This window comes from Tachypleus tridentatus, chromosome 9 (assembly GCF_004210375.1).
Source record: "Tachypleus tridentatus isolate NWPU-2018 chromosome 9, ASM421037v1, whole genome shotgun sequence".
NCBI classification, from domain to species: Eukaryota; Metazoa; Arthropoda; class Merostomata; order Xiphosura; family Limulidae; genus Tachypleus; species Tachypleus tridentatus.
Window position 1 is genome coordinate 159,318,852 of NC_134833.1, and position 15,426 is coordinate 159,334,277.

Sequence of the window (15,426 nt, forward strand, 5' to 3'; positions counted from 1 at the left end):
AGAAATGATATTTGTTTGTTTTCTTCCTGTTCACATGTGAAGTTGATGTTGGGATGTATAGAGTTAATGTGATTGAAAAATTAAGTATGTGTTCTGTAGATTTGAATCTCGCAACCGTGTCATCTACATATCTGTACCAGTATAATGGTGGATGTAATGCTGTGTTAATTGCTTGTGTTTCAACTTGTGTCATAAAAATATTGGCTAGAACTGGTGATACTGGGTTGCCCATGCTTAGGCCATTTGTTTGTATATAGTTTTGGTTGTTGAACATGAAGTTTGTCTTTATCGTGGTGAATTCTATGAGGGTTGCTAACTGGTTACTGGGAATTTCTATAGACTTGGAAGTTTATACCAACACATTTCAGTCATATGTTTGAAGTTATCAAAATGAATGCCTTTTAATGACTAAATTGGTCAAGTAAAGTCAATTTCACTTTATAAATCTATCGTACTGAATTGATTTCCTGCTATTTTACACTGTGTTGAAACAATGGTGAGATGTTACAATAACTCCATAAATCTCAACCATAAAGTTACCCCTAAACACTTGAGTAGAGTTTGATCGTCCGTTATTATTTTAACATACTCAGGACACAGCTGTTAATCAATTTCAATATTGCACGTGGTCGGGTACAAAGACAACGTGTTTAATGAGAATTAAAAACAATTAATCTATTTTAAATATGAAGTGCAAATAAATAACGCCCCGGCATGGGCAGGTGGTTAAGGCACTCGACCCGTAATAATCTGACGGTCCCAGGTTCGAATCCCTGTCACGACAAACATGCTCGCGCTTTTAGCCGTGGAGGCGTTATAATGTGACATTCAATCCCACTATTTGTTGGTAAAACAGTAGCCCAAGAGCTGCCTTCTGTTTAGGCTTACACTGCTAAATTTGTGACGGCTAGTCCGGATAGCCCTCGAGTAGCTTTTTTGCGAAATTAAAAAACGAACAAATAGATAAACAATATAAATATAGAAGAGACTGAACCGGTATATATTGAACTTTAGAACAACATTTCAAACCATGGGTCGTGAGAATGTGTGAAATAATTGCGAACTGAGTTTCAAAATAGGTAAGAGTTTATTTCTTCAGAAAGTATTCACTAAATCATGTATATTTTCTTCTGGTTACTTGATCGGACTGGCCATTGTTGTTTGTGAATGTACCCTGATCCAAAAAGGGTTAAAAAGTACTGCTCTAGCGAATACTGGCTAATTCTTAAACACAGTAATAATACTAATAATTAGGTAGTTTGTTGCCTGGCACGTTCTTAGAGGGCAGCACACTTATCTTGATCTCAAGTAATAGGAAGTCTCTATTGTTATTTCTGCTCGTATCATAGTGAAAATAGGCGTCATCTGTTTTGTGCCCTCTGGTGGCGTACCATGCAACAAGCCTCTTAACTTCTAAGAATGTTTTCCGTTTTTAAAGTATTTTTATGGTGATTGATAAAAAAACATCTTATTGACAGAAGGTATGTGTACAATACTGAACACTTTGACACTCCAGTGTCATTTTCGTCAGTGATTTTTGACAAATGATAGGTGAACACTTTGGCACTCCAGTGTTATTTCCGTCAGTGATTTTTGACAGAAGATAGGTGAACACTTTGACACTCCAGTGTTAGTTCCGTCAGTGATTTTTGACAAAAGATAGGTGAACACTTTGACACTCCAGTGTTATTTCCGTCAGTGATTTTTGACAGAAGATAGGTGAACACTTTGACACTCCAGTGTTATTTCCGCCAGTGATTTTTGACAGAAGATTGGTGTACAATACTGAACACTTTGACACTCCAGTGTTATTTCCGTCAGTGATTTTTGACAGAAGATAGGTGAACACTTTGACACTCCAGTGTTAGTTCCGTCAGTGATTTTTGACAGAAGATAGGTGAACACTTTGACACTCCAGTGTTATTTCCGTCAGTGATTTTTGACAGAAGATAGGTGAACTCTTTGACACTCCAGTGTTATTTCCGTCAGTGATTTTTGACAAAAGATAGGTGAACACTTTGACACTCCAGTGTTATTTCCGTCAGTGATTTTTGACAGAAGATAGGTGAACACTTTGACACTCCAGTGTTATTTCCGCCAGTGATTTTTGACAGAAGATTGGTGTACAATACTGAACACTTTGACACTCCAGTGTTAGTTGCGTCAGTGATTTTTGACAGAAGATTGGTGGACAATACTGAACACTTTGACACTCCAGTGTTAGTTCCGTCAGTGATTTTTGACAGAAGATAGGTGAACACTTTGACACTTCTTCATCTCCATATCACTTCATTTTTCTTTTGACTTCATCTATCTGATCTACAGATTTAAAACATCTTTTGTCATATACCTGTAGAGTAAATACACAAACAAGCAATCCAGGATAGAGAAACTAGTTAGTATATGGAAGGTTCTGGGGTCTTGGGCTTGGGTGTAGGTCTCAAAATGGGTTCAGATAATTGAGTAACAAAAAATAGACAGGATGTAGATTCATACGAAGAAATCATACTTAATGAATTGAAGCTAACAATATAAACAGTAATCCACTAACATGATACACATCAATAGAGTAGAACAATACAGTAATATTGTTTGTTTTATTTAAATATAAAACATTGGAGCAGCAATAGTTATTGAAGACTTTAATATGTTCTTTTCTATAAATTATATTGAGTGAGATGGCACTGATTGAAAACAGTCCCAAGTTAAGGTATTCTCACTTTAACTTAGATAAATAAATACACTAGAACTTTGAAATCCTATTTCTTAATGGGATTTGACAAACAAAATAACTTACTTGTTGGAGTCAGAGCTTAGTCGGTCTCCACTTTACTCCTCAAAGGGACGAAAATATCAAAAATCCTTTTATGTACGATGAACGTAAACAAACTTATAACACTGGCTCTATATATATTAAAAGCAAACAAGTGAAGGTAAATTATATTCACACAAGGTAAAAGCCTATTGCAGACCAAATCTTTAATAACTCTACCGAAATTAAATGAACGGAATTATATAAATATTCAAAAACACAATTATAACCTGATAACCTTTGTGATAGTTCACGCTACGTTAAAGAAAGAGAAGATATCCACCCACATCCGCATAGCTTTTGCTGAACAAATTAACCGATTAGAAACGTACACAAGGTTTCTGTAAATCTTTCAAATCTGAATGATACCTCTGTTAAGTTTCTGTCCCTAGTAATAACACTCTCATAAATATTTTTGAACTTTTAAATTTGATAAACAAGAAAAAAGTGATTGGTGGTTGTTACGTCAACTGGCCAATGACAGTCAAGATCAAGGGTGAATACATACAGCTATTATGTGATCCGTGGACAAGGATAATTCAGGTTGTTTATTAATAAATACTGTTATTCCTGTAAAAGAATGAACCACAAAATCCTCTTAATAACCACGTGGCCTGGTTCATTACTTAAGAACAGTGAAGGGTATAAAGTAATTTAGAAGCCTCTGTGTTCCAAGTAGAGAACTATGAACTACATAAGTTTGAAAACTTTACTTTTAATTGAAGAGCTCGAAAACATGAAGTGTAGTGGTGATGAATAACTGCTCGGCCCGGCCTAGCCAGGTGGGTTAAGGCGTTCGACTCGTAATCTGAGGGTCGCCGGTTCGAATCCCGCTCGCACCAAACATGCTAACCCGTTTCGCCGTGGGGTTGTTATAAAATTACGGTCAATTCCACTATTCGTTTGTAAAAGAATAGTCCAAGAGTTGGGAGCGGGTGGTGATGACTAGCTGTCTTCCTTCTAGTCTTACCCTGTTAAGCTAGGGACGGTTAGCGCAGTTAGCCCTTAAGTAGCTCTGCGCGAAATTAAAAAAAAACAACAGAACAAACAGACTAACTGCTAACCTAGAAACGGCAAAATTTAAAAACAAACAAACATATATCCCGATACTGTCCTGAAATTTGTAGGTATGTGTCATAATGACGTCATCATATACTTCCATTGGCAAACTCACATCGAAATTAAAATATTCGCACTATAACTTACAACAATATTAACTTCACTTGCAAAAGAACTTAGTGGTGGCACAGCAGTAAGTCTAAAGACTTACAATGTTAAAAATCAGATTTGTTTCCTGCCGAGGGCAAAGCACAAATATCTGACTGTGTAACTTTGCGCTTAACAAAAAACATTTGCTGTAGAAAATAATACATATATTTCTAATGTTAAAAGTGTTATATATAAAATACATATTCTTTAATGACTAGGGTTAATTTCTCCCACTAACATCTTTTTGTCTCTCTAAAAACTTAATGTCACTGACTAACAAATTTAGAACGGAGATAGAAAACTATTTTTTCAGTAGACTATTTTATTAAAACCCTGTATAACTAGTTATCTTTATTTAATGATGTATTTGAAATATTTAATTACCAAAGTATTTTAGAACTTGTACGTTAGAGTTTAATGAAAAACTGTTATTTCGTCACTAACTGTAAAAATTTGGTCAGTATTATTTAAATGCTAATTTTGTTAAGTCACTAGTTATTTGTAAGGGAACAAATACAATAAAAGCAACTTAAAACCAATCTCTTAAAATGACTGTCTACCTACGAAAACATGGATATGTTAACACCAACAAATGTCCCCTAATTTATCAAATCGTGCATGTGGGTGAACGTTTTTTTCTGATTTAGTTTCGTATTTTTTCTGGTTTAGTTTCGTACTTATTTTTCATGTGATAAATATTATTTTCATCAAACGAAGACAGTTTCATGTTTATTGTATACAAAGTTGTTGTTAATTAAATCTTACTTTGATTTGATTAGTGACTGGTCAAAAAAAGATGTTAAATTCAAATAATATTTATATTTATTTGATTAGAAGTATAGTCTACACTTCATTTATAATATTTATAAGGGTTACTCTTGTTAAGCTGTTTAGATGTTCGCGTAAAACCACACAAGAGATATTTAAACTAGCCATTCCTAATGTTGAACTGATAAATTAAAAGAAAATTAGCCGTAGCTAACGACACCCATTGACTTCTCTTGGTTTAGTCATGTCTGACCGAGTACTTGGGACATGATTGTCAGCCTTCTAATGCAGTGAGGCCCAAAAATGCGGAGCATGAATTTTTCTGCGTGTGTGTAGTAACTGTACACGATCGAAAGATTCGCAGACTCACAGTCCGGCGGGCTAACAACAGGCCCCATCTTATCCATTGTTAAGACTTACAGTTGGAGAAGTGGAAGCAAAATCCAATTTTTAAGGTTCGGTTTGATATACGCGCCATGCTACACGAGGACTGTCTGTGCTAGCCGTCCATAATGTAGCAGTGTAAAACTAGAGGGAAGGCGGCTAGTCATCACCACCAACCGCCAACTCTTGGACTACTTTTTCACCAACGAATGGTGGATTGACCGTCATTTTATAACAATCCCACGGCTAAAAGGGAGAGTATGTTTGGTGTGACGGGGATTCAAACTCGCGACCCTCAGATTATGAGTCGAGTGCCTTGAACCACCTGACCATGCCGGGGCCCAGTTTTTAAGGAAGAAGAGTCAATATAATTAAACTAAACCATAATAAACATATTCTGGGTATCTTGAAGTGTAACATTACTGTCAATATAATTAAACTAAACCATAATAAACATATTCTGGGTATCTTGAAGTGTAACATTACTGTCGATATAATTAAACTAAACCATAATAAACATATTCTGGGTATCTTGAAGTGTAACATTACTGTCGATATAATTAAACTAAACCATAATAAACATATTCTGGGTATCTTGAAGTGTAACATTACTGTCAATATAATTAAACTAAACCATAATAAACATATTCTGGGTATCTTGAAGTGTAACATTACTGTCAATATAATTAAACTAAACCATAATAAACACATTCTGGGTATCTTGAAGTGTAACATTACTGTCAATATAATTAAACTAAACCATAATAAACATATTCTGGGTATTTTGAAGTGTAACATTACTGTCGATATAATTAAACTAAACCATAATAAACACATTCTGGGTATCTTGAAGTGTAACATTACTGTCAATATAATTAAACTAAACCATAATAAACACATTCTGGATATCTTGAAGTGTAACATTACTGTCAATATAATTAAACTAAACAATAATAAACACATTCTGGGTATCTTGAAGTGTAACATTACTGTCAATATAATTAAACTAAACCATAATAAACATATTCTGTGTATATTGAAGTGTAACATTACTGTCAATATAATTAAACTAAACCATAATAAACATATTCTGGGTACCTTGAAGAGTAACATTAGTGTCAATATAATTAAACTAAACCATAATAAACACATTCTAGATATCTTGATGTGTAACATTACTATCAAGTATTTTATTGAGTGCATTTCTTTAAGCTCAAATAGAGTATTTTCGGGTTTATGACAAGTTCCTTTGGAGTACAGTAAAGGAAGCAGATAGATCTGTTATGTTTTATTGTTGTATTAATTACTCAGAAATTTATTCGAAATTATAGTGCAGAGTAGTGTTTGTCAAAGTGTCGTAAGCGTACCACTGGTGGTACACGAGAGTATTGTAGGTGGTACGCGACAGTTTTTTATTTATTTTAATGTGTATTTTATAACAATTCTTAAATAAAATAAATTTTAACGCGGCTATTATATTATATGCCCACAATCAAACATTGTCTGTTATTCAAATGGCGTGCGCGTCATCTAGTCCGCTCATTGGTTAGTCGCTATTCAGAGAGAATGCGCAGTGACACTCCAAGAACAATGTTTCCTAGTTAGTGACAGACGAAAATTGTCATTCTATGGTTGTGTATCTGTGCTCTGTTTTTCGTTTTTTCTTTCGAACCCATCATGGATCAGTGGTTAAAAACAGGGATTTTTTAAAGCGTAAATATGAAGATTGTGATAGAAATGCGAGTACGAAAATGCGAAGAAGTGGTGATAGCTATCAGAACGAAATTAATGAATCAGGTAAACTGTCCGTTAATGTTGTAAAAGTACCAGCTGCAAATAAAACAAAAATATCGCGCAAATATGATGAAAATTGTTTGAAAATTGCATTTTGAGAGACAGGCAATGAAAGTAAGCCTATTTCATACGTTTGGAGACACTTACAAATTGTATTATGAAACCATCCAATATCAAGTGCCATTTTTGAAACAAAACATGCGAAAAAAATTACACTTAAGCCTAACAGAAAATAATACGCGGTGTGGCAGGCAACAATAATGAAATATCCACGGAAGCCTCGTTTATTGTTGTAATTAATTGCAAAATCCAGTACTGGTGAAATACTTGGCGAGACTGTTATCAAACTTGCTGCCAAAGAAATGGTAAAAGTGATTGTCGTGGACAAAAATGATTGATAAGGTGCCTCTGTCAGACAGCATAGTTCACCATAGGCATGACTAAAACGTAAAGCACTGTTTATTATCTCGAGTTGTACGTTGTTAATACTTTGTACTTCAAGCTGATAAATGCAGTAATATTGTGAACTCAGCTAATCGTTTATTGTTTGTCAGATATCGGGTGAATAAAGAAGTCCACGAAAACAGTTGGTTCTGCTGACCTTTGGCAATTCGTACAACTGGATAAGCGATTTTTTTAAAACTCATAAACGACTTCATGACAAACAATAAGATAGACTAGAAGTGATGCGTTTGGATAAGCACGAATAGGCATGATTGGTTCACGCATTCAAACTGTTGCACCGGAAGTAAAACTACAGGGGGAAGTCCTCATCACCCGAAGCATGCATGAAGATCTAAGAAAATTACTCAGTGAAGCTGTTAAAATTTTCAGTCGTGTTCAGGGAAGGTGACTGAATTCTCGGCTTTTTGTTCTCTGTTTTGTGAAGAGATGGACAGTGGCTATAAACGAATACTGTTTCATATTGAAGTATTCACAATTGTCTATTTGAGTTGCGAGAAGAGCTTCCAGTCTTTCCGGACAAAACCTTCATTCATCCGAGATCGTATGTACGACTGAAGCTGACTTTGTAAATTAGCATATTTTGAAAATATAGTTGCTTATTAGGACAGCCTACATTTATCCTTATAAGGCAAACTTATATCAGTATTCCACGTGCTAAGATAAAGTGATTGTGATGATTGCGAAACTAGAGCTATTTTGTACACACCTTGATCGCGACGAGTTGGATTTTTTTTTCCCCTTGTCTAATTACCCAGGTTATGAACTCATTTGAAGAACTCGCTGAAGATATTTTGAACATTATGAAGAGACACTTGAAGACTCGATAAAAGATCTTCGGAAGTATTTTACCTAACCGGATGGTCGCTGTGAGTGGATAACGAACCCTTTATTTCATCACTTTACAGATATTACTGAACAACTTGCCACTTTCAAAAGATGAATATCTTCTGGAGATGACTTCCTAAAACAAACGTTTGTTGAACAAGAGTTGCTTACATCATTTTAGTCAGGAATTAACGCACACTATCCAACCTCATCAGGGAATGCACTTAGGTGTCTTTTGCCCTTTCCGGCTACATACACATGTGGGTTGGGACTTTCGGTGTTGGTTAACATCAAAACTAAATAATGGAATTTTCTTACTGACCTAGAACCTTGTCTTCGTCTTACACTTAGCGACATCAAGCGGAATAGTTCTTCACTGAAAGTAAAGAGTTTCGTTCTTCTTTCTGGGTGCTTATTTTGAGGGATGCATTTTAAAACCAGTTATATTTATTATTATTTGTAGCAAGAATTCTGAAATTATTTTCACTTCGTTTGTTTGTTTGCAGTTAAATACAAAGCAACACAATGGGCTATCTATCCTCCGCCCACCACGAGTATCGAAACCCGGATTCTAACGGAGTATTTTCACTTTGTATAACAATGACATTTTGAAATGACAAATGTAATGTTTAGAAATAAATATTATGGTAAGCGATACCGGTTTTCCATTTATCCTAGTGTTATGGTTTGTTTGTTTTTAATTTCGCGCAAAGCTACACGAGGGCTGCCTGCGCTAGCCGTCCCTAATTTAGCAGTGTGAGACTAAATGGAAGGCAGCTAGTAATCACCACTCACCGCCAACTCTTGGACTACTCTTTTACCAATGAATAGTGGGATTGATCGTCACATTATAACGCCCCCACGGCTGAAAGGGCGAGCATGTTTGGTGCGACTGGGATTCGAACCCACGGATAACGATTCGAATGCTTAACCACCTGGCCATGCTGGGCCGCCTAGCGTTATGACATTTTCTTTTAAAATAAATTTATTTAAATAAAAAAGTGAAAATATTAGGTGAAACGTAAATAATAGTACAGGTGGTATGCAGAAATGACAAAAACAGTTTAGGTGATAACGCGAATGACTGAAGTTGAGGAAGCACTGGACTAGAGCAATGATTCTCAAACTTTAGTAATTCGAGATCCTCATTATTAAAAATGTTTAGCACATCTTCAAACCTATTAACGTGTTTGATTTTAAAAAAAAGGTCCGTGCTCATAAAAACTGCATTCCAAAATGAAATGCTTTAATTCATACAGATTTACTTTTATGAAAAAATATTTTTTTTTATTTATTCTGACTCGCGGACCCCTGGGACACAGTTTGAGATATGTTAGTGTTGGGGGGAAAACAACCAGTTAACACCTACTTCCGTCAACTTTTCTTTTCTTCGAAAGAAAATGCAAATTTTCTGAAAAACAGACGCAGAAAATGTACTGATATTAATACCAGTTTTATATTTCGCTTTCAAGATGTGTGATTTTAGCTGTGTTTATGTTTATATTAAAAACAGATTTATTCAGCTGGGAAATATTGTTTCATACATCACATCATCCTAGTTTTACTTTCAGTTCCAGTGAGCTCAACCAAAGTTAAACTAGCATCACGTTAACAGTTAACACTATACGATGAACTTAGTAATTTGAATAAGTAGGGCTGTTTTTTAACTGTGTCGGATAAAGTAATATCGTATTCACGTCGTACATCCGTTCTGTTTTATAGATACTACATTTTGAATTGTTTTTATTCTATTAGTTAAACGTATCCCAAGATATCTTTGTAGTAGTCCGAACAACAACACTCGACCCTGCTGTAATACTCTAAGAAACATTCTTTTAACAACAACAAAGTAACCGAATAAAGATAATTTGACTAAAAAATTATTTAAAGAAAATTTAAATAGTTAAAAACAGATTTCCTGTTATCATAATGTTAGCTCGGAAACCAAGTGTCTTTTCATGTTGATTAAAGCATGCTTTCTCCATCTAGTGGTTTGTACTGATCTGAGGTAACTTTGTGCCTTACCGGCAGGAAAACTGATTATTCTTTCTATCAGTGTGGGTGACAACTGCTGTTATGTGCAGTTGGATCATTAGAAATACCGATGAAACTCAGTTTTGAAGTCGTCGACATGTCAGAACAATCTGGTAAGTTTTTCTTTATTGCTTCTTGGTAACGCTGTAGATTATGGGATTGATGGATGCACTGGCGTACACTAGAATGTAGGCTAACACATGTAAAACTGGATACCTGTTTTCCTTGTCTGTCACGTACAAATAAATAATTCTATATCATTCGCAAATGATTGATACTGAAAGCAAACGTTTGATCTGTCTATCTCTTATTTTTATTTTTATACAGCTTATTAGATTTCAGGCTTATTTTATAGAGAAACTTAAGGCACGTTCTTGTTTTTTTTCCTTATTGCTAGCCGACTAAGGTTCGAATTTTTCCGTTAGATCCCGATGATAAACGTCTCGGATCTGTAGAACCTACCGCTAGTACAGCGGAATGTCTTCGGATTTACAACGCTAAAATCAGCAGATAGCCCGATGTGGATCTGTAGAAATCTTAGACATTTAACCGAAATATTATGCATTAATTTAAAAAACTGAAAACACGTGATAATTGTAGAAATAAATTATTAAATACAAATATGAGTAATCGCACCAAAAACCTGTTACTTATATATATATATCTTTTTCTAGTTGGCGCGCGACTGGGAGGAAATTGGCCAATCATAGTAACTTGGACTACAAATCACCCTCCGAAGTTTGTAAGGCCTAAAATCTGATAAAAATCACATACATACAGCTCAGACTATAATGTTATGTATATATATTTAAATAAACAACAAAATTATTTCAATTTTAGTTTCTTGAAAGTAACACTTCAACAATCGGCTAGTACTATTGCAAAGATCAGAGATCCTGTTACCAAAACACCACTTGTTTTGTAATGGAACAGTCCATCTTTATTCTGTGTCCAATAGGAAAGCACGAATAAGGTCGTGTTTATATTTCCAGTTTTTTGGAACGTTTCCAATTTACTTGTGGTGATGTTTAGCGACTATGTTCGCTTCAACTGTGAATGAACTGTATTTGAATTGAAAAGTTACAGTTGCAGCTAACACACTGACTGATTCACTTTCTATCATGATAGTCACCGTTCACTCTCTTACCAAAATTATATATATGTATACATATTATATATATATTGTACTCTTAAGCATGCTGTAAAATCCAATGCCTCATCTTAAAGTTTTTTGCATGTTCTAAGCCTATCTTAATTTTCTGATCTCAACAGTATCGTTAATAATATTGAGATGTAAAAAGATTCGGCCAAAAGTAAGCATTGGCTTCTGTAATTATTTGTTGTTTATTGGCGTGAAAACACAACAAACGGGTTCCCGTGTTCTGAGTTGGTTACTAGATTTAACACTATTTATATGTAAATTTTGAACATTGCTTAATTTATTTTACTTAGTGTTGGAGAAAACTCTGAATGAAATTGATTTTCAGATTACATTTTATGTTTACGCTTTAAAGGTCGTTTTTTATAGGATTATGTTGGTGTATTTCTACAACCTTAATTAGTTCCTTGATAGTTTTTTGACATGATAAAAGTATTTTTTATTGTCGACGTAATAATACACTTTAAAATACAAACTGTTTATCAAATCATTACTCCTTTACTGACATCACACAACAAAGTTTTCAAAGACGCCACGAGTAACTTGTGTGACGTGTCGGTATAGTTCTGCCATCTAGTGGCATTATACGGCTTCTTTAATATTTCTAAATATCTAAAACGTGAAACGATAACTAATTCAATAATCAGGATGATTGTTCACACTTACCTTAACAATAGTATTAGGAAGATAGCAAAGAACAAAACAACAGAAGATGACCAGTATCATTCTTGTCACGCGCCATTCATCGTTTTCTTTCTAAGAATTCGTGTTGTGGTCTCCATGTTGTTGGGTAGTTAGTTGTTCATTATCAACCAAAAAATAAGCAAATAGCAAACCAAGATAGCCATACAAGGAAAAGGACGAAGTCTAGGGTTAAAAGAAACGTCTGAGATGACCTATCACTGACCTCTAAAACAGTATAGAATAAGAGCCGTATGTCATAACCAAAGCGCCCCCATACGCCGAGTAACGTGGGTAACAACATGATGAATGTAAACAATATAATCACAGAAATCATTACTGCAATGTAGGGTTTTTTATAAATCTTCATGTATAGATCCTGGTGGCCAACAAGGATGTAACGATTCATAGAAATTGCTGTGACGAGAAATAGAGACATCCCACTAATATAATACTGTATAAATGGGTAAAAGACACATAGGGCATCACTGTATATCCACCTGTGGAAAATATAGTCCGAAGCACTGAAAGGAAGACTGATGACATAATAAAATAAATCGACCAAACTCAGGCTGACGATGAAGATGGCGGTGGCGCTACGAACACGTGGACTTTTCACTATAGCAACAATAGTCAGCAAGTTACCACACATGACAAAAATACTCAAAACAACAATACAAAATGAGGCAAAATATAAAAAGTTCTTGTGGTTAGACAAAGGATTTATAAACGTAGTTGGATCGTTTATTGTTGTCAAGTTCTGCAACGACAATTCAGTGGTCACCATTACTGTGTTTGTCGTTGAAAATCACACTTCTTCAAATAGACCAAAATGAAGATAATATATATTATATATTGATAGACACTAAATAATTTGTAAGAAGTTAGCACGAACTGGACATCTTACCTGAAATAAAATACAAATAGGAATTAAACCTCAAACTAAATGACCTATATTCAAAAATAGCTGGATTTTGAATTTATAACGATACTTCAGAGTGTGGAGCGACCCTGCATAGCCAGGGGGTTAAGGCACTCGCCTGGTAATCCAAAGGTCGCGAGTTCGATTTCCCGTCACCCCAAACACAGTTTTCCTTTCAGACATTGTAGGTAAAAGAGTAGCCCAAGAGCTAGCGGTGGGTGGTGATGACTACTTGTTTTCCCTCTATTCTTACGCTGCTAAATCAGGGAGAGTTAGCGCAGACAGCCTCGTGTAGCTTTGCGCGAAATTCAAAATTGTGTCGTCATTCTTAAGATAAACCTTCATTTATCTTTCTATATGTTATTACGTAGCTGTAAAATAATTAACATTAGATAACGTGTCACTAAGTTAAAAATTACAAAGAAACAAAACAGTAAATAAGAAATAAATGATGAATCTTACAGCCAAATAACTTTCATTCGAAATGTCACGAGTGTCATGTGTAACTAACGCTTATCTGATGAAGTGATCCATCGGTGGAACGTCATTAAATCTACGGACTTACAACACTAAAATTTTTGGTTCTATTCCCCGTGGTGAACATAGTAGGTAGCCTAATGTCGCTTCGCACTAAAACAAACAAACTGATGAATCGAGGTTAAATAAAGTTACCCTGTTACTGGCCAAATTAAAATTTCTACATTAAAATACAATTTTATAAAAACGGTCTAAGTTGGTCCCAAATTACCTTTAGGCTAGAAATTAGCGATTGGTTTATTATACTTTTTATTAAAAATATTTTTGAATAAAAATAAAATTAATAATACTTTATTTAAAAGATAGAAGCTAATACTTCATCACTGAATTTCTTATTATTTTGAAACTAGCGCAAAGATTACTCTAAGCTTTGTTTGTTTAAACTGAAATGTGCAGGTGTCTTCCAATGACATAAAATATTTCATATTTTAATTCCTATATTGGCGCTGACTGAAAACCCTCATAGAAAATTTAATTGAAAGCGATTTTATATGTAAAAAAAGGCTGTACTTGTTACAAGGCCCTGCCTAGAGCACTCGACTCGTAATCTGAGGGTAGTTGGTTCGACTCCCCTTCCCATTCTACAAAACATCCTCTCCCTTTCAGCCGTGAGGATTTTATAACGTGATGGACAATACCACTATTTGATGGTAAAAGAGTAGCCCAAGAGTTGGCGGTGGGTAGTGATGACTAGCTGCCTTCCGTCTAGTCTTACATTGCTAAATTAGGGAACGCTAATTCAAATAAACCAGGCTATGTGTAAGAAACACTCTATAAAAGGTTGTGTACTGAAAGGTCAGGTGATGACTACATCATATATTTTGTGTATTGAAAGGTCAGGTGATGACTACATCATATATTTTGTGTACTGAAAGGTCAGGTGATGACTACATCATATACTTTATGTACTGAAAGGTCAGGTGATGACTACATCATATACTTTATGTACTGAAAAATCAGGTGATGACTACATCATATATTTTGTGTATTGAAAGGTCAGGTGATGACTACATCATATACTTTGTGTACTGAAAGGTCAGGTGATGACTACATCATATATTTTGTGTATTGAAAGGTCAGGTGATGACTACATCATATACTTTGTGTACTGAAAGGTCAGGTGATGACTACATCATATACTTTGTGTACTGAAAGGTCAGGTGATGACTACATCATATGCTTTGTGTACTGAAAGGTCAGGTGATGACTACATCATATACTTTGTGTACTGAAAGGTCAGGTGATGACTACATCATATATTTTGTGTATTGAAAGGTCAGGTGATGACTACATCATATACTTTATGTACTGAAAGGTCAGGTGATGACTACATCATATATTTTGTGTGCTGAAAGGTCAGGTGATGACTACATCATATACTTTGTGTACTGAAAGGTCAGGTGATGACTACATCATATATTTTTTGTACTGAAAGGTCAGCTGATGACTACATCATATATTTTGTGTATTGAAAGGTCAGGTGATGACTACGTCATATATTTTGTGTACTGAAAGGTCAGGTGATGACTACATCATATATTTTGTGTACTGAAAGGTCAAGTGATGACTACGTCATATATTTTGTGTACTGAAAGGTCAGGTGATGACTACATCATATATTTTGTGTACTGAAAGGTCAGGTGATGACTAGATCATATATTTTGTGTACTGAAAGGTCAAGTACATCATATATGAAGAAAATTATGGAATTGTTTTTTCTTTGTGTATGCAATATGGTCAGATGAATTGATTTTCCTACAGATGTAAGGCAGTTCGATTCGCTTATAACAGTAGATTCAACCAGGACATTTGTGGAGTGTTTTGACCGAGTTTTCC

General features: G+C 34.9%; 2 long non-coding RNA genes across 2 annotated transcripts in view; one reads left to right on the forward strand and one right to left on the reverse strand.

The window, feature by feature from the left end:
- The window catches only part of LOC143226794 (uncharacterized), a 29,240-nt gene extending 17,205 nt beyond the window's left edge, over positions 1-12,035 (forward strand). Inside the window, exons 2-3 of the long non-coding RNA XR_013014739.1 lie at positions 10,247-10,404; positions 10,966-12,035. This is a non-coding gene — a long non-coding RNA (uncharacterized LOC143226794). The remainder of the gene's footprint in view (positions 1-10,246; positions 10,405-10,965) is intronic.
- LOC143226795 (uncharacterized) lies at positions 97-13,212 on the reverse strand. Its single transcript, XR_013014740.1, has 3 exons — positions 12,117-13,212; positions 2,798-2,904; positions 97-2,319 (listed from the first exon to the last, which is right to left on the reverse strand). It is a non-coding gene; the product is annotated as an uncharacterized LOC143226795 (long non-coding RNA).
- Between the last annotated feature and the right edge of the window lie 2,214 nt (positions 13,213-15,426).